Consider the following 22,175-nt stretch of genomic DNA (forward strand, 5'->3'; position numbering starts at 1 on the left):
GGTCTTCATCATACCGCAGTGTACAAATCGGCAGACTGAATATGACACCGTGACACTGAAACTAGATTAAATAGGGTGAGCGACCGGCTTCCATCATGCGGATTTCCAATATCTTTTCCTATGGGAACAGACGGCATTTTCTGCAGAATGATGATGAACCTTGTCAACTCTCTTTGCCAGCTGGGGCAGGAAGCAACCCATGCTGTGTGAGATGGCTCCAATGAGATGAGAATCGTCCCACAGCAATGCTAATCCCAGCAGCAAACATAACATATAGAACAGCTACCAGCACAACCCATGCAAGGTATTTCTTGCTGAACTGACTGACTTTCGACAGAACAGGTGCAGGGTAGAGATGTATGAGAGTTTAGTTTTTGCTCTCGTGCCCCATTTGAAGCTCCGAACGCAAGTGTGAACACGTGTCTGATGAAAATATTCCCAAATTATCAGACATGTGCTCACATTTGCCTCTTTCCTGATTTCCACTTCAACTTTCGCAACTTTCCTCTGTAGACTGAATTAGCGCCGCTTTCGTCTATGGGGGGAATTTGCACAAATTTGGGGAGATTTGCACAAATTTGGGGGAATTTGCTCAAATCTCCCATCCAATCGCTGCTCAATTTGCACAAGTTTCCCGTTTGCACAGAACGAGCAGCCCAAGACCAGCAGGGAGACAATGTTTGGAGAATCCTGGCGATCTTCAACATTGCACATACTACAGGACCCAAGTGTCTGAATGCTCCTCCATGTACAGAAAGCTTTCTGCACATTAAAAACTATTTGCCCAGCTAGTCCAAAACGGCCTGTTCTGACTGGCAGTTTCTCTCTGGGCAGATGTTTTTGAGATTTATTTATTGTTGTCCCTTAACCAGGGATTTGAAGGCCTGCTTCCCCGGCACGTTAATAGCCAATCAAACACACGAGGCTGGAGAATACACTTAATCCATTTACTTCCTATACTGCAGTATGGGGGTGCTCTCCGGTTCTACAAGATGGAGGCACCCAGAACAAAGGAATCTCACAGTATATATAGGTCCTGACTACAAGAGGGTGTTAATCTCTTTCTAACCCTTCTATTGGTCAGTTCTGGATTAGCAAATTAAGTTACATTCAATTTTCAAGTTAAGGTGCACAATCTCAACGAGTCATAGGTTACATTCGATGCTCTATTAGTTGAAAGTTTTTTCCTTTGTCTGATGTCCACCATTAAGGAATGCAAATCTGGCATATAGCCACATGTAGCCACCCTTTGGCAGAGAAGCCTTGGCATGTTACATTCATTAGAAACCGCTCCCTGGGGCCATCAAGATCACCTGCTACCAGGGCAGGATCTACACTACTGTTTTATAACGGTATTGAAGTGCATGACACGTTCCATATACTGTTTTCACCCCGCTTTGATATTCTACTTGGTGTAGATTTAGCAAGTTTGATTCTGGTTGTGCTTTTATATTGTAGTTTTAAGCTTTTATATTTTACATTGTTTTATGTTGCACCTTGAAGTTTTAATTGTGAACCGCCCAGACACCTTTGGCTATGGGGCGGTATAGAAATTTAATGAATAAATACATAATAAATACCTGATCCTTTTACCTAGAGATGACAGGGACTGAACATCTGCATGCAAGCAAATATGTGTTCTACTACTGGGCTATGGTTTTTCCCCATGGACCTTCTCTTTTTGTTGCTACTCGGGGAGGAATTGTCCAGACAAATCCTTCTGGTTTAATTTCCAGTCTTCCAGGCATATTGTTGGCACCTGGGAAAATCCTTCCTTCTCCACGCTTCCAACCTGAAAGGGCCGTAGCTCAACGGTAGAGCGTCTGCTTTGCATGCAGGAGGAAAGAATCCTGCCTGAAACCCCGGAGAGCCATTGCTGCCAGTCAGTGTCAGCAATACTGAGCTAGATAAACCAAAGCAGCTTCCTGTGTTCTGTGTGCTAACCTTTGAATACCAAGAAGTGAATTCCGCTGCAAAAGTCAGAGATATGTCATTCTAAGAATTTAAATACATAACCTATGGTTGCCATTTACGTCCCTTGCAAGGAAAGAAGAACATGAGTGTTGTGTTGCTGATTCAGACCAAGGCACAAGTGGTCCAGCATTCTGTTCCCAGACACAACGGTCTCGAAGCCAGTGCATGAAGCTGATAGCCTTCCCTTGTGGTTTGGTTCCCTCATCTGGTATTCAGAGGTAGACTGCCTCTGAATTTGAAAGCTTCACATCAGGAATTGTAGCCGTTGGTGGGTGTAACGGAAGACTGAGTGGAGGAATGACTGACAGCAGGGGAGTGTGATGGAATGATGAGTGGCAGGTGGAAAGAGTGGCAGTTGAGAAGTGGCAGTTAGAGGAGTTAGTTGAAGCAGAGGGGCTGTGTGTGTGTGTGAGAGAGAAGGCACAGGTAAAAGGCTAGTGGTTAGGTTAGCAGATAGAACTATTATTTCTTATATTTTATCAAATGACTATTTGTCCTGGAAGGTATGTTACCTAAATCAATCCAGACATAATTATTTATTGATTAAACTATCTCTATCATGGTCTGGGTGGATTCCAGGGATAAAAGATCTCACCTCACTTGCTGGCTTTCAATGTTTGGATTTGTATTTTTATTGTACGTCACTCTGAGGATATAAGGGTGACATAATACATTTTAGAAATAAAAATACACTGCCAAGTCTATGAAAAGGAGGTTCCTGTGGGTCTCCAGAAATCAGTACAGTGAAGCAGCTGGTTATTTGGGGGGATATTAGGAGACGCCTGGACTCCAATGAGTGACTTGTCTAGTGACCGCTATGAGCCAGAAACCTGTAGAAGATGGCTGGGATGTCACAATAGGTTTAACCTCCATTAGTTGGTCTCAGAGCTCCCTGCAAGCATGGCCAATGGTCAGGAATGCTGGAAGTCCAAAACATCTGGAAATGTTTCTGCCCAACCCTGCTCTATTTGAAGGGCTGCCCAGTCCAAGTCTGATTTAAAGACACAGAACGTCAGAAGGGGGAGCTAAGCCTTGAAGCTGCCCATCAATGGCACCTGGACAGCAGACTGAGCAGACACATGAGTCATGTGGTCACAGTCTTTCACGATATGGTGAGATGTATTCTATTTAAAGTCTAATAATTATGTCTAAATTTTCCTCCAATGCATCATGAACATATGTAAATTGTATGCAAATCTGTGTCCTCCCTTTTTGGTGATGTTTCCTCTATTTTGGCAATTCATAAGTGGATACCCTATATAAAATGGGTCCTACCATTAGGCAGGGACAGGTGGGTGCCCTAGGTAACAGAGGCTGAGTGGGATGGAAGCTCCCCCCTCCCCCCGTTATCCCTGAATCCCCTTAGCTAGTCTGCCTTACATCCCCTAATCTAGTTTGCTGCTTTCAGGTGCTGTCCCATCACCTATGTTGAAGTAAGATTAAACTGCCATTCCACGTGGATTCTAGAAGTGGAATGGGTGGGTGAGTGTCACCTTGCCCTTTGTCAGGCAGAAAAATGTCTTGGGCCCTGATATGTCCATTTCTACTCTACTGGAGTAGGTATAAGTGGAGCTACATTGCTTGTTCTGGTTTGGAGGCTCTCTCCCTTTCCATTTGTAAGGAAAGAAATTGGACTACCAGGCTGTCATTTTAATAAAGTGACAGACTAATGAAAGTAATTGCCTACTGCTTAAAAGTCCTCTCCTTGGAGTTTTCCTCAGAAAATCTTTTCTGGATCCCTAGACTTGGCAATTTGAGACTTCTAAGAAAAATGGAAACTACTGAGAAATTGCTCTAGTCAGGATGAAAGACTTTGTCAAGAGAGTTTTTAAAAATGTACAGGCTGATGGAATAAAAGTGTGGGGGGACAAGCACTTGGCCTTGATCTCTTGGGCTTCCAATTTCTTTCCAGGCAAAATATGAAGTGCTGGTTCTTACCTTTAAAGCCCTACATGGTCTAGGTCCAAGGTATCTTAGGGAGTGCCTCCTCCCTTATGTTCCAACCCACCACTTAAGGTCCTCGGAGGATCATCTGCTGCGACTGTGTAACGTGAGAATGGCAGACACATGTATAGGACCTTTTCCTTTGCTGCTCCTCAGCTGTGGAATGATCTACTGGTAGAAATGGGGGAACCTTTGACCAGCAGGCCAAATGTGGCTGCTAAGGTTCCCCATCCGTCCTGCAAGCTTGTTTTGCTCTTATCTCTGATCAGTGATGGGAGACAAGAAGTCATTTAAAGTCTTCTTTTGCTGTTATTTCCAATTGGAGATAAGAGGGTATTTAAACGCAATCAACCTTTAAATGCTTGCATAGAATTCAGCTGTTGCACTGGGAATTAATCCTGAGTAGACTGTCTTAAAATTAAGTTGCGCTTCATACGCTTGATGGGAGGAAATTTAAATTAATAAGACTCATATTTTGTTTTTTCTATCCTTGGCCCTGCCCTGTGACTTTATCCCTCGCTAATTTTGGAATTCCCCTCCACCAAGACCCTTCCCCAATCAGAATTCAGGCCCCGGGCCATAGAACATACTTTCAAGCAAGCATGCATGAGATCAAACTGTTAATCTTCATTTTCAGTGTTTGACTGGCCATTGGAACAGAGTTATCTTATTGCTATAGATTTCATTCCCTGTTTACGGTAGATTTAATTGGCTCTTCATTATATGCCGATTGTATTGTATTCTATAGGACTTATTGAGGGCTAAGCAATATATTTCCAATTATACTTTATATCTTTATTTTACCTTTCTCATGGGGGCTGGGGTGGGGGTGGGGAGAATCATTTGAACTTTCCCAGAAATCTCCCTTTTTCTGGCTGGAACGGATAAGAAAAATCACAGGATGTTACTTCTCCCTTTCTTTTGCTGGACCATGCTCTCAAACATATCAAAAATTACGGAACTCTTTCATTCTTCTCAGTGAATGAAGTCACGGTTACCTTATGACATCCAGGTTGCACCTTGACACTAAAACACTAGGAGCAGTTCACACAGGTGGCATTCAGATGTAACACTAAACCATGGTTGAATGTTACAAGAAAACACCTTGCTTTCCCCCTCGATTCACACCCCCACCCTCCCCACTCCAGGGGTTCAGCCATGAGGAACATTTCTGTTTTCATTTTAGATTGACCTCAGTTTAGTTAAGTTAGTTTTAACCATGGTTAGTGAAAACAAGCCAGCTTAAGAACATAAGAGCCATGCTGGATCAGACCAAGGGTCCATCTAATCCAGCACTCTGTTCACACAGTGGCCAACTAGCTGTTGACCAGGGACCCACAAGCAGGACACGGTGCAACAGCACCTTCACACCCATGTTCCCCAGGATATACTTAGTTTAAGGCTGACTTGTTTCCACTAAACCATAGTTAGCGTGGCCAGATGTCCTACTTTCCAAAGGACAGTTCTCTATATTGGAGAGCTGGTAGAGGGTACTCCTCTATTTGAAAGAAAAGGAAAGGAACCTCTCATGCAAGCACTGAGTCATTACTGACTCTTGGAGGGACGCCAGCTTTCGCTGACATTTTCTTGGCAGGCCTTATAGCGGGGTGGTTTGCCGTTGCCTTCCCCGGCCATTATTCCCTTTCCCCCAGCTAACTGGGTACTCATTTTACCGACCTTGGGAGGATGGAAGGCTGAGTCGACCCAAGCCAGCTGCCTGAAACCAGCTTCCGCTGGGATCAAACTCAGGCCGTGGGGAGAGTTTCAGCTGCAGAAACTGCTGCTTTACCGCTCTGCGCCACACGAGGCTTCCTCTATTTGAAGGTGTCCTTTATTTGATGTCTTGTACAACTCTGGATTAAAGTCAAAGAACAATAAAAAGGGGAGAATAGAGGCCTTAAATTTGCCCTTCCTCAGTTAGCCCCTGGATAGCAGGCTGAGCAGGCACACCGGTCTCCTAGTCATAGTCTCCCCTGGTACGGTGAGGTGTATTGCATTTCTATTTAAATAACAGTTATAATTTCTAACTTTGCACCTATACATACAAATATACGTACTCAAATATTATGCAAATTGCTGTCCTCATTTTTGGTGATCCATTTCATTATTTTTTTTTAAAAAAATAATTTTTGGCGATGGTGTAAGGGGCCACACCAACCAGAGTGAAGACTAATTTTGTCCAGATTTGGATGACGTGGCAAGCCATGTTTAATCAAAAACTGAAGCGAGACAGCAAGATGCTGTAGTATTCAGACATTAAGGGCAGTATTCAACTGTGACATTCCGCAACTGCAAACAGCACTAGTGGAGCTCTGCAGGATTTTTCAGTGGTGCAACCGGTTGCCCACTACACTTGTGCAACCAGTGGTGCAAGCAGCTGCACAACCGGATGCACAGCCAGAATGCACAATGGGTTGCACAAGAGTTATGCAATACTGCTTGTGCAACCACACTTGCAGACATGTAAGTTGAGTTCGATTCTTCTCTTGCGCATGGTTCAGAACCTAGTTTCCGCTAGCACAACATAATTCGCACTAGCGGAATGACACAGTTGGAAATTGCCCTAAAACAGGAACGGGATTATTTAGAAAAGAATTTAGGATGGAGAGGATAAGGATTCTTCATGTCCTCCTCACCTCAGATGGGAATGGATCCACCTAAGATGTAACCAAGAACTCTGCTGACAGATAACCAAGGAAAAGCAGCCTAATGCATATGAAAATATCATTTTCCACATCCTCATATCCTCCTAAAGTGAATTTACAATGCAACAGATGACAAATGTTGGGGGATGCATCAGGAGTTAAGATTTCAGAGACCAGCCAATCAATATAAAACAGCTCCATCGACTTTAAATGGACTATGTTGATATATACCTGTTTATGGAACTACACTCCATAAGTACATTCTGCATCCAATTTATCAAACAGACGTTTCTTAATCATTTCCTCTCCTTCGTCTGCTGCTGTGGCATGCCTGACCAACTAGGATTTTATTGCTACAAATATCCATTTACATTTCACCTATCCAAGGAGATCTTGCAACCTCTTTCTGCCGCTTGAGATTTTTGTGGGTTGCTAATTTGATTTACGGAAGTAGAACCCGTAACAAAATGTTGCACTGGATTCCCAGAACAGGAGGCACAGGTATCTTCCTCATGTAGGGTTGCCACAGAGTTTGGGGGGGGCGGAATGTGTACCCCAAGGACCTTCCCAAATGGCCCCAGTGCGAAAAAAAGGTTCAACAACTCTGCCAGAGAATACAGTGGAGCTTCCAAGTGACTTCCATGTAAATATGTATAGGATTGTGTTATTAATCTTCATTATCTGATGGCAGCTATGATTGCCTCAAGCAGCCCAGAACAAGTCAAATGCAGTGGTTAGAGTCTAGGGTGACCATATGAAAAGGAGGACAGGGCTCTTCATCACAACAGTTAAAGCTGCAGAAGCCCTGCCCTCTTTTGTATCTGGCCACTCTACTATAGCTAGTGTAGCTTTAACTGTTGTGATGAAGAGGAAATTTCACCCACTTCAATTGACACCTGCTGCAATTCCCTTTCCTACATTACTGTTAAAAATACAGGAGCCCTGTCCTCCTTTTCATATGGTCACCCTATTAGAGTCAGGGAATGCGTATGCAGTCCTCTTCTATCCATGTTGTTGGGAAGTGTAACCTCCTTTAGGGGTGCTAATTTCAAAAGAAATCTACTTCTGCATACTTCGGGATTCTCCCAGCCATGCAGAAGCCTCCCTCTTGTTTATCAGGGCCCTGTTTTGCCTCCAAAATGATTGGCACAGGGGCTGCAGATTTTGCTATTAGAAGGGGTGATTTGCCAACCACCCAGTTTTAGTGTTACAACCAATAAAATGGTGTTCTGTCACATAACTAGTACAGAAACATGAAAAGCCAGTAAAGGTAGGATTCTGCCATGCTCTGCCCTGACCCATCAGGTTCTGCTAGGCCCGACCTGCCCAACTCCTGCAGCCTCTTCCCCAACCCACCAGTTCTGCTCAAAGTCTGCCACATGTGTCAAATTTGTGCAGCAAAAGTTGGAAATCCCATTTCAGTCTGTCATCTTTGGATCTAGAATCCCATCTGGCAGAATGCCTGAACACTATTAAAATATGCATGGAAATGCAGGTATTGAGAAAGCAGCCAGGAAAATGCCAGAGAGGCTTGATTTTTTTAAAAAATTATGCATATCTAGATGCACTTCTTCAATTCATCCCTAGACATTACAAAGGCCTCTGTGGCTCCTTACCTGCACAAGTTTTCAGTATGCAAGTTGGGAGATGAAACAACTTAGGCTGCTTATTTAGAAGCTGCCGTGTCTTTTTATAACAATGTGTTATAAAAACACATAAAAACACATGGGGTTGTATCCAATGGTGTTGTTCAGACAGTGGGCAGGGTTAATGGGACAGATTTCCCCTCCACCTGCAGCCCCAACCCCTTGGTGTGGCCTCCAAATCTGCTTCAGAGGTTTTGGGGACCCTGTGGGGCAGTTTTGGGGCACGCACGGGGTGGTGGTGGAGGGGGCTAAGATGGGTAAGCCCCATTGCACAAGCAGACCTCTGCCCGCCTGTGGGTTGGAGCCAATTCATGATGAGATGAGGAGTAAGGCTTGTAGGCAGACATTTTCTGGTGGTAAGAAGGTGTAAGGGCAAAGAGAACACTCTCCCTATGTGAAACGGCAGGACCTATATGCAAATGGTCATCTGTATAAAGTCATTTCCTGTTGCACATAATTTTATTGAAATACTATTTAGCATCTATTGTGGCAATGAATGTTAGGGTCATTTGCAGGTCCAGAGCATGAGGGGGGCCCTGTATTCGTAAAGGTTCCCTAGAAGAGAGATTTTTTTACTAGCAGCAGCATCCCAGTGGTGAGAAAAAAGTCACACTGGGTGACCATCTCAGCTTACAAACCACTTCGGGAGGCCTGCTTGTTTGTTTTGAAGGAACAGGCTCCTGTTACAAGACCAGCAGGAATGCAACAGCTGAACCCTTTTCCCTGCACCAGCAGGAAACATTTCAGCTGTTAGATTTTCAACCTGTCAAAGTGTACTGTTCAAGGCACAGGAAGGAGCCTCTTCCCAGAAATGCTTGCATGCAGAATAAATCTGTGCGTCCTTCTTTAATGCCACTCATCAAGCGCTCTGATAGTCTGTCAATTAACTGCCACGTGTAAATCACTGCCAGACCCCTGCACACACACCTTGGTGAGCTAAGAAACGCCAATCCCACCTCCATGTTGTTTTTCTGCCAGGGCTGGAGCCGGAGCCATGCAATAAAGGCAATGAGGTGCACTGCTGACACGAAAAAAGGTGGAGGAGGAGGAAGGCTGGATTTACGTCACACTTCTCCTTCTCTTCCACATACCTCACACTACGGGGGGCAGAGTAGGGCAAACAAAACGCCTCAATCCTAGAGATATCAAGGCCTGGGGAGAAAATACTGGTGGTGGGGGACCAGAACACCTCAGGAAAAAAATCTCTAAATTTTCCAAAAATCCCAGACACACACACACCCCACACACAAAAATTCCCCCCCTGAATGTTCCTATTATTTTTCACCTTTTTTTCCTGGTTTATTTCTCCAGGTCTTCACATTTTTACTCAATCCTCAATCTATTGTTGACAAAACTAAGAAAATGTGTTCTGAACTGTGGAATGTGGCTGGGCTAGCATTGCCTGGAAGGGTTTGTGGGATGAATGTTGCGTCCCTGGGTACAGAACTGGTCTATAGGCTTTGCGACAGAGATCAGCAGCCCCATGGCGGATTTCTCAACCCTTGGCTAGATTCCGAAGAGGAAATCCTGACTTGGGGCATCGTATCGGAACACAGGAAGCTGCCTTCTACCAGCTTGGATTATTTATCCATCTAGGCCACTGGATGCTGGCAGGCAGGCAGCAGCTCCTGGGGGTCTCAGGCAGAGATCTCTCCCATCACCTGATCCTGGAGATGCCGGGGATTGAACCCGGGTCTTCTGCATGCAAAGCCGGTGCTCTACCGCTGCGCTACGACCCCTCCCGGCAAACGTTCGCCCACTCCCAATCCACATCGATGGCGGTGGTCAGCAAGGCGGTCATGCGCATGGAAACTAAGCTAGAGGGTGGATTGAGAGATGGCCCCAGCCCGCCCCAGCCCCCTCCTCCCATGGCATGAGGAGCGTGTACCTGTTTATTCTTTAAGTCAAGGGAGAGCTCATAATCGGAGGCAGCGGCATGGGAACAGGTGGCTGCCCCTTTGCGGCGCTGCCCTCGCACGGGCGAACCCGTGTGGTGGAGGCTGGCCTTCTGCACCAAAAGGGAGCACCCCGCTGCCTGCTCTTCCTGCAGCTCCGCATGCTGGGCTTTTAACTTCAAGGTGTCGGACCTGCCTTCCTGGCCACTGTGTCTGCCGGACTCCTTCGGATCCTCCGCGTCACACCCGGGTTTCTTGCTGGCTGAACCGCAGGGATCGTCACTGTGAACAAAACGCAACGTTTCTCTTTTTTTATTTGGTTTTTTTTCCCCCTCTTAAATTCTCTAGCCCTCAGTAGCTGATTGGCTTGACAAACATCCCAAGCACCTGTGCTGTGACGGAGCAGAGACAAGGGAGCTCCTGGGAGTGGATTTAAGCGGACGCTGAGGCGGCCTAGACACTGAGGAGGCCCAGCACCGTGAGCGAGCTGGGCAAGTCAAAGCAGCCCCTCAGCCACTACAGTCCACTGCTTACGCCAAGGGCACTTCACACGCATTATGAAATAGGGGGGGGGGGGACTGGCACAATCTGTGCCCCAGGAAGCCAAACACATTGAGTACGGTAAACCCCATTTTTGCGGCTTCCCTGGGATTGCATTAATGGAAGGCTTGTCAAGCACCTGCTAAGCCACAACACACGGCAGGTGGGCTGCATCCAGTGGGTAGGGTGGCCACTTGTGAATTGCCCCCCAAAGAGGAAACGTATCACCAAAAACGAGGACCGTGATTTCCATAATAGCATATGCTATTTTATATGCATACATTGCCATAATTTCCATGGCAACACACTGTGATGCCACGAGGACAAGAACATCAATGCACTGAAGGATTAATCAAGGGACACCTCTCCCAGGGAGAGAGAGAGAGAAGAGAGAGGGAGGGAGGGAGGGATGGAGAGAGAGCTCTTGCTAACTACGATTCCATAATAGAACGATGGAGAGGAATTAAGCAAAGGAAGTTTATCACTGGGCAAAAAATAATAATCAAAAAACCACATCAAGCTCATGCATTTAAATATCAACATCCTCTGAGAAATACTGACTTAGTTTGGTTCTGTGTGACAAGGTTGAGATGCAGCATGCTTTGGGCCCCTACTCTCTCCCTCCCCCTCTGCCACGGCCACAAGGCCACTTTTGCTTCCAACGTAGATTAGCTGAAGCTTGTCATGTCATTCAAACCTAACATGCTGTGTTTGATCTAAACTATGGTTTCTTTGAAACAAGCCAACTTCAAACCATGGTTTATGAAGCTGGCTTGTTTAAACAAACCAGAGATAATGTAAAACTCAGTTTAGGGTTTGAATGACATGCTAATTTGGGTTTATTCAAAAAAGAAAAGAAAAAGAAATTAAAGCTTATGAATTCTTCCTTGTTGTTAAACCAGGGAAGATGAGGGGGGAATGTAGAGTAACTAAGAGCAGAGGAAGACAAGGATACTCTGCCTTTTACTAGTTATGTGGAAGTACAAATTCTGGCAGATGGTGCTTGTGATTCAGAGAATGTGAAAAGTTGTGCCTCCTGAGCCTTAAGAGGCCCTTTCAGGGCCCAATGGGTATAGGGGGAGGAGGGAGGGAAGCCATACTTTCCAGAGACCCACAACTGCGCATCGTGAAGGGCTCAGCCAAGCCAGCCACCAGGAACAGGGCCAGCCAGGCAGCGTTCAGCAAATTCACAGGGCGGGCACAGCTGCAAGTTCTTCAGCCACCACTGACACATCCACAAACGGGCCAGGGGGAAAGGGATGCTTCTGCATTACACTTTGGAGAACCTCTCAGGGGCTGCATTCCAGTGATGTGCAGGGCCAAAGGCAAAGGGGGAGTGGCTGACAGCAAAGGGGGCAGGGCCAACATTTCAGCATGAAGCTCTTGCTCCCAGTAACTCGGCCTTAGGAGAAGCATTTCAGCCTTTCAGAACGGAGAGGGGAAAAAACTGCACAAAAGTTAGGAAACCAGCAAAAGATCAGTGGTTGGGGAAGGGGTGGGGCCTCGGGAAGAACGCCGTAGGGCCAGATTCAGACTCACGGAAGGCGAGGTCAAGAGAGGCTGGCAGCTCCTATTTCAGAGGGGTGGTGAATCTGCTCTGGGTTTCAGTCAGAACTCTAAAAAGAGCTACCCGAGGTGCTGAACTCTATCCCCAAAACAGGTTCAGCAGCTTGGACAGCTCCTTTAGAGTTCTGACTGGTTCTGACTGAGAACCAGGAGCCTGTTTATACTGTACCAGGTTGCCACCGCTTTTGCTAAAACCCCGCGCTTTCTCTGCTGTGGGGTGGCGGTGGCTAATCCCAAAACAGAGGGAGAGGGTGCGGTTTCTGCCCTTGGCTCTCTGCCCGGGCAGGCGGCCACCAATCAGGGGTCGCTTTCCACCTGGGAACGCCTCCGCATCAACACTGGATTGAGGTTAGACAGAAGAAGAGGCATGTTTGCCTTGCTTCAGTCTAAAATGTCAGGGTATATCCCTGACTTTTTTAATGCAGGCCTTTGCAGGAAAGCCCCGCGGTGGTTTTGAGGTGGCTGCTGCATCATATAACCTCTACAACACCACTGCAGACCCGCTACAGGGCTTTCAGAGCATATAGACAGTCCCCCAGAGTGGAGCCACCAGCCTCCACTGGGCAGGATTTGGCCCATAGGCGAGAGGTTCTGTGCGGCTAGTTTTTGATCACTAGCAGTGATGGCAATCCTGGTCTGCAGACAGGGGCCTTCTCCAGCCTAATGTGGAGATGCCCAGTATTGAACCTGAGGTATTATACATGCAAAGCATTTGCTCTACTTCTCCCTTTCAAATTCAGAAGCCAGCTCAGAACTTAAAGCCCAGCTGAAAATGAACAGCAACATTGAAATTGCGCAAGGCAAAGTTTAGTGAATTTCAGCTTCTGAGATGGCTGACTTAAAAAACACTTACACATGAATGTAGGCGGTTTATAGACAGCAGCGTATGTTCTCCCTTGCACTATCCTAACTTCTTGTTTATGGCGTCTTTCCAATGAGTTACATTTTAAAAAATACTAACGCACTGAATATATAGACACAACTCCAGAAACTGAGTTTCCTAACATGCAGAAATCCAACAGGTGCAGCAGCAACAGGGGTTTTCTCCTACAAGAGAAGCTGCAGATGTTGGATTTTTGACTGTCACACAATGGTTGAAAAATAGATTCACCTTTCTCACACACATACGAAAAGAAGTGGCAACCGTAGTGAGAAAAATCAGGTTTCCACGCTGGGGAGAACTGGATCAACAGAATAGCTATATATTACCCAACTCTGAAAGAAACTGTTTCTGTCAATAAAAAGCCTTTGTTGCAGTGGTGTAGTGGAGGCAGGGCTCCCAGGGATGCAATGCCAGCACTTTTTTATTAGCAGGGATGCTAATGTCAAATGCTGCCACCACCCCACCTTCCCAAAACTTACCTGTTCCCTTTGAGTTTTGCTACTGTCGTCACAGTAGTAATGCTTGTGGTAATGCAAAGTACTTTAGTGTAGCTTGGTCCTGGATGGGTAATTAAGAGCCATTAGCTTTACAAAAGACCTGGGCTGGATCTACACTACTGTTTTAAAGCGTTTTATAATAGTTTTGACAACTGTATATGCAGTGTGTCCTGAGCCCCAACAGTTGTCAAAACTGTTATAAAGCGCTTTAAAACAATGGGACACTTTGTAGAATTTTCTCTGAATATTCTCAACTTTTTTGTTTTAGTGATGGCCACAGAGCCCCTAGGTTGAGGGCATGTGGAGGATGCAAAATGGCAGCCAGAATGCCAATACAGGTGCTGCTGTTGCCAAGTAGGACATGGAGTGCTACCACCACTGGTAATGTTGAGCCCAATCCCTGCAAAACATTTGGAGAATTTCTCCTCTCCCAGGCGAAATGAGATGAATCAATCCCCATCACAACACCATTTTTCTCTGACCACGATAGTGGATTTCAAAATGCCCATTATTGCACAGTTTTATTTCACTCCAAGCCTGCAATAAAACGACATACCTCGGAAGCCTCATCAGCACTGTTAACCTGTAGTGGCTGTTGATAGAAGTGAGTCCAGACAGGCAGAAAGGAATAATGTGTGAACCAGGCCTACAGTATATCTTTGTAGGTTCCAGAAGCAAATGGAGGTGTGAAATTCCCCATTCCAAGCAACCTTGGTCTGCATTGCTCTTTTCCAAACAGTAAGGCCTCCCATTCCAATTTCCAAATGGATTGAGCTCAACCAGTGAGGGATTTTGTAAGGGTCACCACGCGGTCAGAGAGAAACCAAACAGTGCGGCAACACTGTGAGGCAATTCTCAGTGTGACTTATTTCCATGTTAAATTTAAACTTTCTAATCCTCCACTGTTTCAAGCTGTCTGTATGGTTGGAGAATGGCTGCAAAGTGTATTTTTAGAGCAGGGGTTGTAAGGCGAGCTTCCCCGACTTTTGTTCATTGTGGAGTGGGAAAACGTCAGATACCATTTTTATTCAGAATTTTCTAAAAGCCAGACCCACGCGCACGCAGTCCTGCTTGTCCTCAGGCAAGACATAAATTCATGACATGTCAGTTTAGTACATAAAATGGGCCGGAGCTCTGTAGTTTGGTGCATGCTTTGCATGAAGAAGGTCCCCAGCTACCAAGTCAGCCCACCTGATGCCTTTCTTAAGAGGTGTTCATTCAATTGCTCCGGTGGTGTAGTAGAACCAGGGTTCGCCGAGACACAGCACTAGCACCCTTTTATTAGCAGGGATGCTGATGTCATCAAGAGGCAGCTGGACAATCATCTGTCAGGTATGCTTTAGGGTGGATTCCTGCATTGAGCAGGGGGTTGGACTCGATGGCCTTGTAGGCCCCTTCCAACTCTGCTATTCTATGATTCTATGATCTGTCACCCCCTCCCTCAGAATTCCCTGTCCCCTCTGAGTTTAGCTGTGATCCTCACAGTGGCTAGAAGAAAACGACTGTTCTCAGCAGACTATACTGTTCCTTGATGTAATGTAAAGTATTTTGGGGTGGCTTTGGTCCTGAACGAGCCATTAAGACCCATTCGCTGTACATTTTATTTATTGCATTTTTATACTGCCCCATAGCCAAAGCTCTTTGGGCGGTTCACATAAGACTTGTACAAAAGACTTGTTCCCAATGGATGAAAATTCCTAGAACTGGTTTCTTCAGATGGATCAATAGAGCTGCCCGCAAGTTTGGACTCTCCTTGGGGTTGTGTCAATGGGGACTGTCTTGATGAGTGCCTGCACTTCAACATTTACTGCAAAACCACCAGTTTGCCCTCCACACCCCACAGTGGCTGTGGATCTGCATTGTGTCAGTTAGACGATGCAGGTGCAGCTTCGCAGCCACCGTGGGGCTTCCCTGCAATGCTGCAGTTTGAAAAAGTCGGGGATTTACTCCAAATTTTTCAAATGAAGTGATGTCAATACAGCGCTTCCGCTGTCTCTGGGGCCAATCCGGGGTCAACCTGAGGGCAGTGCATAGGGGAAGGGGACCTGTGATTCTTAATTGACTATGTGTCATGTCTAACCCTACTGCCCCTGTTTTGGGAGAAGGTGTTTCAGGTAATCAATCAGAATCAGATTTGGAAGTAGAGGAGGCAGCGCCAGACACCAGCCAGCCTGTACCAGTGGGGGAGGAAGCTCTCATGGATGATACCCCAGTTGGGAATCAGCCCTCTCCAGAGCTTATCTCCTCAAGGCCAAATCCTACACACTCAGTGGGAAGTGAGCTTTCTTCCGGAGGAGAGCGCCCTGACAAGCTAGCTGATGCTAGGGTCTGCCAGAAGCTAAAACACACAGAGCAGAAAGAAGGCATGAGAAAGTCGGTCCAACTAGGGTTGTGCCAGAACCTGCCTCCGCACCAGGCTCTCTGAAGTTATGGGCGTTTGGGAGGAGGCCTCCTGTTCTCCTTGATTGGACAATTGTCTTGCTTAGTTTGCATAGTTTTGCCTAGGGGGAAGTTTCCAAGAGATTAGACTCTCTTCAGGTAGAAGAGATGTTTGTTGCTTAATAAAAGCTTTGTGGATTACCTAGCAGGCCTTGTCATTTGTCTCCCATCGAAAGCAGGAGTTTCCTGAGAAACACAACACTATGATGGGATTCTGCTTTACATCCAAATCCTCTCATTCACCCCCACATTTATTTATTAAAAACATGCCCTCTGTTTCTTGCCATGCTCCCCCCCCAATCTCTACTATCGCTCTCCTGGTTCTCTAGTGGGGGTCTCACAGATGTGATCTAAATGTCTTTTAAGTACCTGTCCTACAGGTTTCCCATGTAGAGGTGTTTTTTTCTCTCCTAATCTAGCCCCAAATTTAGGGATTGTTAAGGAGAAAACCCCAGGAATCTAGGCCAGATCAATGCTTTTCTCTACCAGGAAAGACTACCACAAAAATAAGGCAATACTCACCACTTGATTTATATTCATGAGTTCATACCAGTCCCATAAACTCTTTTATATAAAAATATATTTATTAGTTTTAGCAATTTGAACACCATTCCTTAAAAACGCAGCATTACAGCTGAGAAATAAAGTCATCAAAAGGATAAAAACTGGCTGGGTGTCTGTCTTTTGCTATTCTATTACTGATGAATAGGGACGTTGCAGGAGTCTGAGAGAGAGGTGGAGTCCAGCGGTCTCCCCCTGCTTGGCCATTCAGACCCCACTCGCCAAGCCACAGCCACTTACTGGATCCATTCACCAAGCACCCACCCTCCCTGTGAGCACCTGGAGGCTGCCTGTCCCCTTAACAAGCCGCCATTTTTATGCAACTGGGGATTGTCAAATTGGGGATTTCCAGGAATCTAATGTTGCATAAATGGTGCCCATTAAGGGCCATTTTCACAACATTACAGGCGTGAACCCCTGTAATGTTGTGTAAATGGCCTTTTATGACCACCATTTATGCAACATTAGATTTCTGGAAATCCCGAACTAAGAGGATGGGTAGCTCCATGGTGCTAGTTGGGCACTTGCCACCGAAATTGGAAGAAGGTGAGTGTGTCCATCCCTACTGATGAATTACAAATAGGTCTTCATATCTCCATCACAGTGATCCTTATTCAAACAAGATCTACAGCCATCTGAAGCACTTAAAAAAAAAACCACTTCAAAATCAGTAAGGAAAAGCCAATGGTGTGGTGTATGTGTGTGTGTGCGAATATGTGGAGAGAGAGAGAGAGAGAGAGAGAGAGAAAGTCCAGTTTTGAGAGGGTCCTGAGGTATAGGCCTTCTGGGGAGACCATTAATTTTGATGGACCCTCTCAGCTTTACTAGGCAGCACTCTAAGGGTAGCTGCCAGTTTAATTTCCCACAATGCCCTGGAGCACAGTGCCACTCTGGGTAGGGTGGTCACATTTGCATTGTCAAAAAAAGATTAAATGTATCACCAAAAAGAGCTCAAAATGGGCAACTATTTGTATAACATTGGAATATGCACATTTATGTGTAAAAGTGCACATTTAGAAATAACTATTATTTAAATAAAAATACAGCGTCCACGCAGTCTGACGCTTTCCAGGTGCTAAGTGCTGATGTGCAATGTCAAGGCCCCCTGTCCTTCCCTTCTTATGGTACTTTGATTTTAAAGAGAAGTTGGACTGGACAGCCCATGAAATAGAGGACACCATCAAACAGAGGCCTGTCTTCTGCCAGCTCTTCAAAATAGACTATTCTCTATACAGTAGGATACCTTTTATATTGTATATTGCTTTTTATAGTATGGTTTTATACTGTTGTTTTATACTTTGAATGTTTTTAATTTTTGTGAGCCGCCCAGAGAGCTCTGGCTGTTGGGCGGTATAGAAATGTAATAAATAAATAAATAAATAAATAAATACCTGGCCATTGTAACTCTGGGGCATTGTGGGTAATCAAAATGGAAGTTTACAGAACCTGCTGCGCAGTATGGAGGACCATGGGAAGGTGTTAGTAGTGATTGGGCGTGCTCTAGCAGTGAGGGTGGGGGACCCCCGTCTTCTTTCTCCGGTCTTTCCAGGCAAATATTTGTCTTTTTGCCAGGTTATGATGCAACAGAGCTTCTTCCACAACAGGAAACAGGTATTTAGATTAGGACTGTGCCAAATTTACTTTATTTCCAATATTGGCTTTAAAAAAGAACACTTTAAATCCCGATCTGTTGTTATTGTCATCATCATCTTGAATGATTACAAATAATGAATACTTAATGTACGCCTCTGGATTCAGATGCATTCTGGACGATTTTTCAAGGAACAAATGATTTTGCCTGTGTTTATCAGTTAAGGGAAAGAGCCATTTATCATTAGATTTTTTAAAAAGAGGACTACAGTGAGATGTAGAAGCTAAAATATTAATTTCAATTAGTTATCCATCAACAGATCTGTATAGGAGCAGGATAGTGAATTATCAGAAAACACTGAATCAACTGACAGCACCATTAAAAATCCTTAGCACCTATTTAACAATAAGGCAACATTTACTCAAATAAAAAAATATTACTTCATTTAAAATAAATTTAACTAGGCAGCATCATTTACACAATGTCAAGAGGAGTCTTTGGTGTTTATAGGAAACAGATGTAGGGAATTTAATGTTGAGTATTCAACTTTTGGCTGATGGCTATCAGACACTAAAAGAGCCCTGCTAGATCATCTACCCTGTATTCATTCAACAGCAGCCAGACAGCTAGTTCTCATCAGCCCTGTTTGGACAACATGCAAATTATGATGGTTAAGTAAATAAACAAAACACATAAAAAACAACAAGAGCAAGATATGCATCAGTTTAAAATGACAATAAAACCTAAATAGTAAATGGGTGGGTTGGACTCAATGGCCTTATAGGCCCCTTCCAACTCTACTATTCTATGATTCTATGATTACTTATCAAGATAGTTCAACTTGTCACAGAATTTCCTCCTTAGAATTGCTGCTCTGAAAGCAAAGCGGGCCACCTTTTCGGTTAAATGTTTTGAGCTAAATATTATGGCTTAGTGTGTCATGTGAACCATGACTTAGTGTGTTGTGTGAATCATTCCTAACCATGATGGCTACATAACTACGGTTTAAACACACTAACCATCTGCTGCAAAAGGGTTAGCGGCTTAACCATGGTTCAGCGTGTACTCTCAACATGCCCAGTTAGAAACATAGGGCATGTCTAGACGATGCCTTATCCCAGGGATCGCCCTGGGATCATCCTTGTGCGTCCACATGACGCACAGGGGATCCCGGGGGCAGGGAGGGATGATTCCTCCATTTCCCCGGGATTACCAGGACGGCTTTTAGCCCAATTTTCCCCATGGTCTCGGGATCGTCCCAAGTCCGCGGGAGGTGTGGGCAGCCATCCTGGTTTCATCCCGGCTCCTCGCAAGTAAACCAGAAGAGCCGGGAACCGGGCACAGAGCTCTTCAGGCGCTACGTACCCATCGGGGGTGGGGAGGGGAGCAGGGTTTTTTTACTTTGTTATTTTCACTGGAGTGCTCATGTGCTCCAGTTTTTCTTGTGTTTTTTTTAAAAAAATGGCCACCACAACATGATGTGGACTGAGGCATGATGTGGACTAAGGGGGAGGGTCTCACTATTAGCATATCGTGAGATCCTCCCCTGGTGTAGACATACCCATAGAAATCTGCCTTATTCTGAGATAGACCATGATTCATCTAGCCCAGTATTGTGAACACTGACCAGCAGCATGGCTTTCCAGGATTTCAGGCAGGCATTTTTCCTGTCCTACTGGAGATGCCGGGAATCGAACCTGGGACCTCCTGCATGCAAACCAAGTCTTCTACCTCTGAGCTACAGCCTCTTTGGTTGTCAGCTCTCCCCCTCCCACCAGCAACTGGCATTCAGAGTAGGGTTGGGGGAGACATTTCCCACTTCCAAACCACTCTGCGAACCAAATCTCAGCCATCCTTCAGAGTTTGCAGTCCTTCAAATTTTGCAATGGAGTTCTCCAGCCAAGGAACGCATCCAAAGATGCATAACTTATGGGAAATGATATTTTAAAAAGTGCATTTTTAGTTGGAAAAGTGCTAGCAGCAAATGTGTATATTAGGCAAAACGTGTACAAAAAAGTTTGAGTTACAAGAAATATGCACATAAATTACTTATGAATTTTTATACATTTTTTTAAAAAAAAGAGCCAAATGAGGAGTTGTTGTTGTTGTTGTTGTTGTTAAAAGGACTTTCAACAACAAGAAGACCAAAGCGAAAATGCTTCGCTCAGCTTTCAGGCACTCTTCAGGCAGCAGCACCAGAAAGCCTCGAGGGATGAAGTCCTGGTTAAGACCTCTGGGGAGCTTTCCAGGAAGCACAAACAGCTGGGGAGGCTGCAAAGCACAGAACAGGATAAAAGTTTCAAAATAAAGGACACACTCCACCTCCCCACTCAGAAACCCCCTTACAGAAAGATAAGCACTATATGCTGAGAAATTTCTCCAAATTCTCACCCCTTTCCACAATTTTCAGATGCAATTTCACCCCCACCCCAATGAATGGTTGAAAATAAATAGTTAGAACAATTATTAGGCACAGTGCTAGTTAACATCAAGTGGAGAGAGATCAGGGCTGCTGCATCAGCTGCAGGCCCTACGCCTACACTGTCTCTGCTGGGGTCATGTCTGCAGAGGGAAGAGCCTGCCAAATCTCTATGGTCTCCCCCTGTGAGCAGAAGCCCAGGGTTCATCAGGCTCCCTCTCTGCAGACGTGACCCCCACACCCATAGACAGCAAGGGGACTGGGGGGCAAGGGATGCAGTGATGGAATTCTGTACTTTTTGTGGCGGAGTTTGGATTCCCTTAGGGCAGAATTACATTTTCTTTTAAGCACTGAGTACATACAGGCCTATTTCCTATCCTCTCTTGGAATGATGGGTGGAATCAGGAGATTCCACAACTTGTTACTAGTGAGAGGACTTCACAGGGGACTCTCCTTTAGAGCATAGGATGGGCCAGGTGTCCTACTTTAGAAAGGACAGTCCTCTATGTGAAGGTGCCCTCGATTTGATGAACCGTGCAGCCGAAGTCCGGATTAAAGTCAAAGAGCCGTAATGAGGAGAGAGCAGGGACCTTGAAGTTACCCAACATACAGGTCACCTGATCAGTCTTCTCCACTATGGCAAGATGTCTTTAAAGATGTGTTTAAATAATAGTTATTACTTCTAAATTTGCACCTATAGATATGCAAGTATTATGCACATGGGTGCCCTCTTTTCTCCTTTTGGGTGTTTGTATGTGTGTGTGATGTGTCAACAGCCACCCTATCAGAGCACCTGGACACATACATCCTTTGGAAGTACCCAAAGGAAACATTAAGGAAGAGGAGGGAGAAGACAGTATCTTCTTTTGCGCTGCAAGGTTTAATTACTTTCACTTTAACCCCAGACTCCTCTTGCCTTTGCATTATTTGGCAAACATGACCTTTTACAGAAGGAAGAAACAGATGGCAGCCTGAATTAGTGTTAACCGCCCGCTCGGTGCCCCAGGAAAGAAAAACTTGGCTTCTCAGCAACAGTCTTTCTGCCACTTTGACTCATCTCTCTTGGCTCCTGCTGCCCGAGGCAGACTCAAACATCACCAAATTTGCTGACAAAAGCCTGCCGGCGCAACCAAGCAGAAGAAAGGATTTCACTGTTATGATGAGCAGAGTTGAGAGTTGCGAGGCAGCAAGGCCTGAACGAGGAAGGAAATATATTTCATCCGACAAAAAGATATACTTGCACATAAAACACATCACGTCACCACAAAGGTCCTTCTATTTACCATTTTCAATGCAAATATTCACAAACTTCACCCTTGCTTTTCCTCATAACGGCCAATGAGGTATATTATTGTTGTTCCATTTTTCTGACCTTTGCCCACACACCGACTCCTACCCCTCCACCCCGATTGTTTCTTACTACTTGCCTGAGGTTCATATCAGAAGACCTTGCATTTTCGACTCCAACTGCCTATTGCCCCGAACAGGAAGAACACATCCTTCCTTTGTCTAAACACCTCAGGACCCCTGACTGGGCATTTTGGAAGTTTCAGAGTGGGCTCTGGGACTTTCCAG

At 45.3% G+C, this 22,175-nt stretch overlaps 1 protein-coding gene across 4 annotated transcripts in view; it reads right to left on the bottom strand.

Moving 5' to 3' along the window:
• LOC134404234 (IQ motif and SEC7 domain-containing protein 3-like) overlaps nucleotides 1-22,175 on the bottom strand; it is a 96,456-nt gene that overhangs the window by 43,293 nt on the left and 30,988 nt on the right. For 2 of the 4 annotated variants that reach the window (XM_063134927.1, XM_063134929.1), the window contains exon 1: nucleotides 10,098-10,170. The exons of 1 other annotated variant lie outside the window; for it this stretch is intronic. The gene's annotated coding sequence lies outside the window, so the exon portion shown is untranslated. Of the gene's footprint in view, nucleotides 1-10,097; nucleotides 10,412-22,175 lie in introns of those variants that run through there. One more of the 4 variants, XM_063134930.1, reaches the window with a different exon arrangement.

This window comes from Elgaria multicarinata, chromosome 9, assembly GCF_023053635.1.
Source record: "Elgaria multicarinata webbii isolate HBS135686 ecotype San Diego chromosome 9, rElgMul1.1.pri, whole genome shotgun sequence".
NCBI lineage: Eukaryota > Metazoa > Chordata > Lepidosauria > Squamata > Anguidae > Elgaria > Elgaria multicarinata.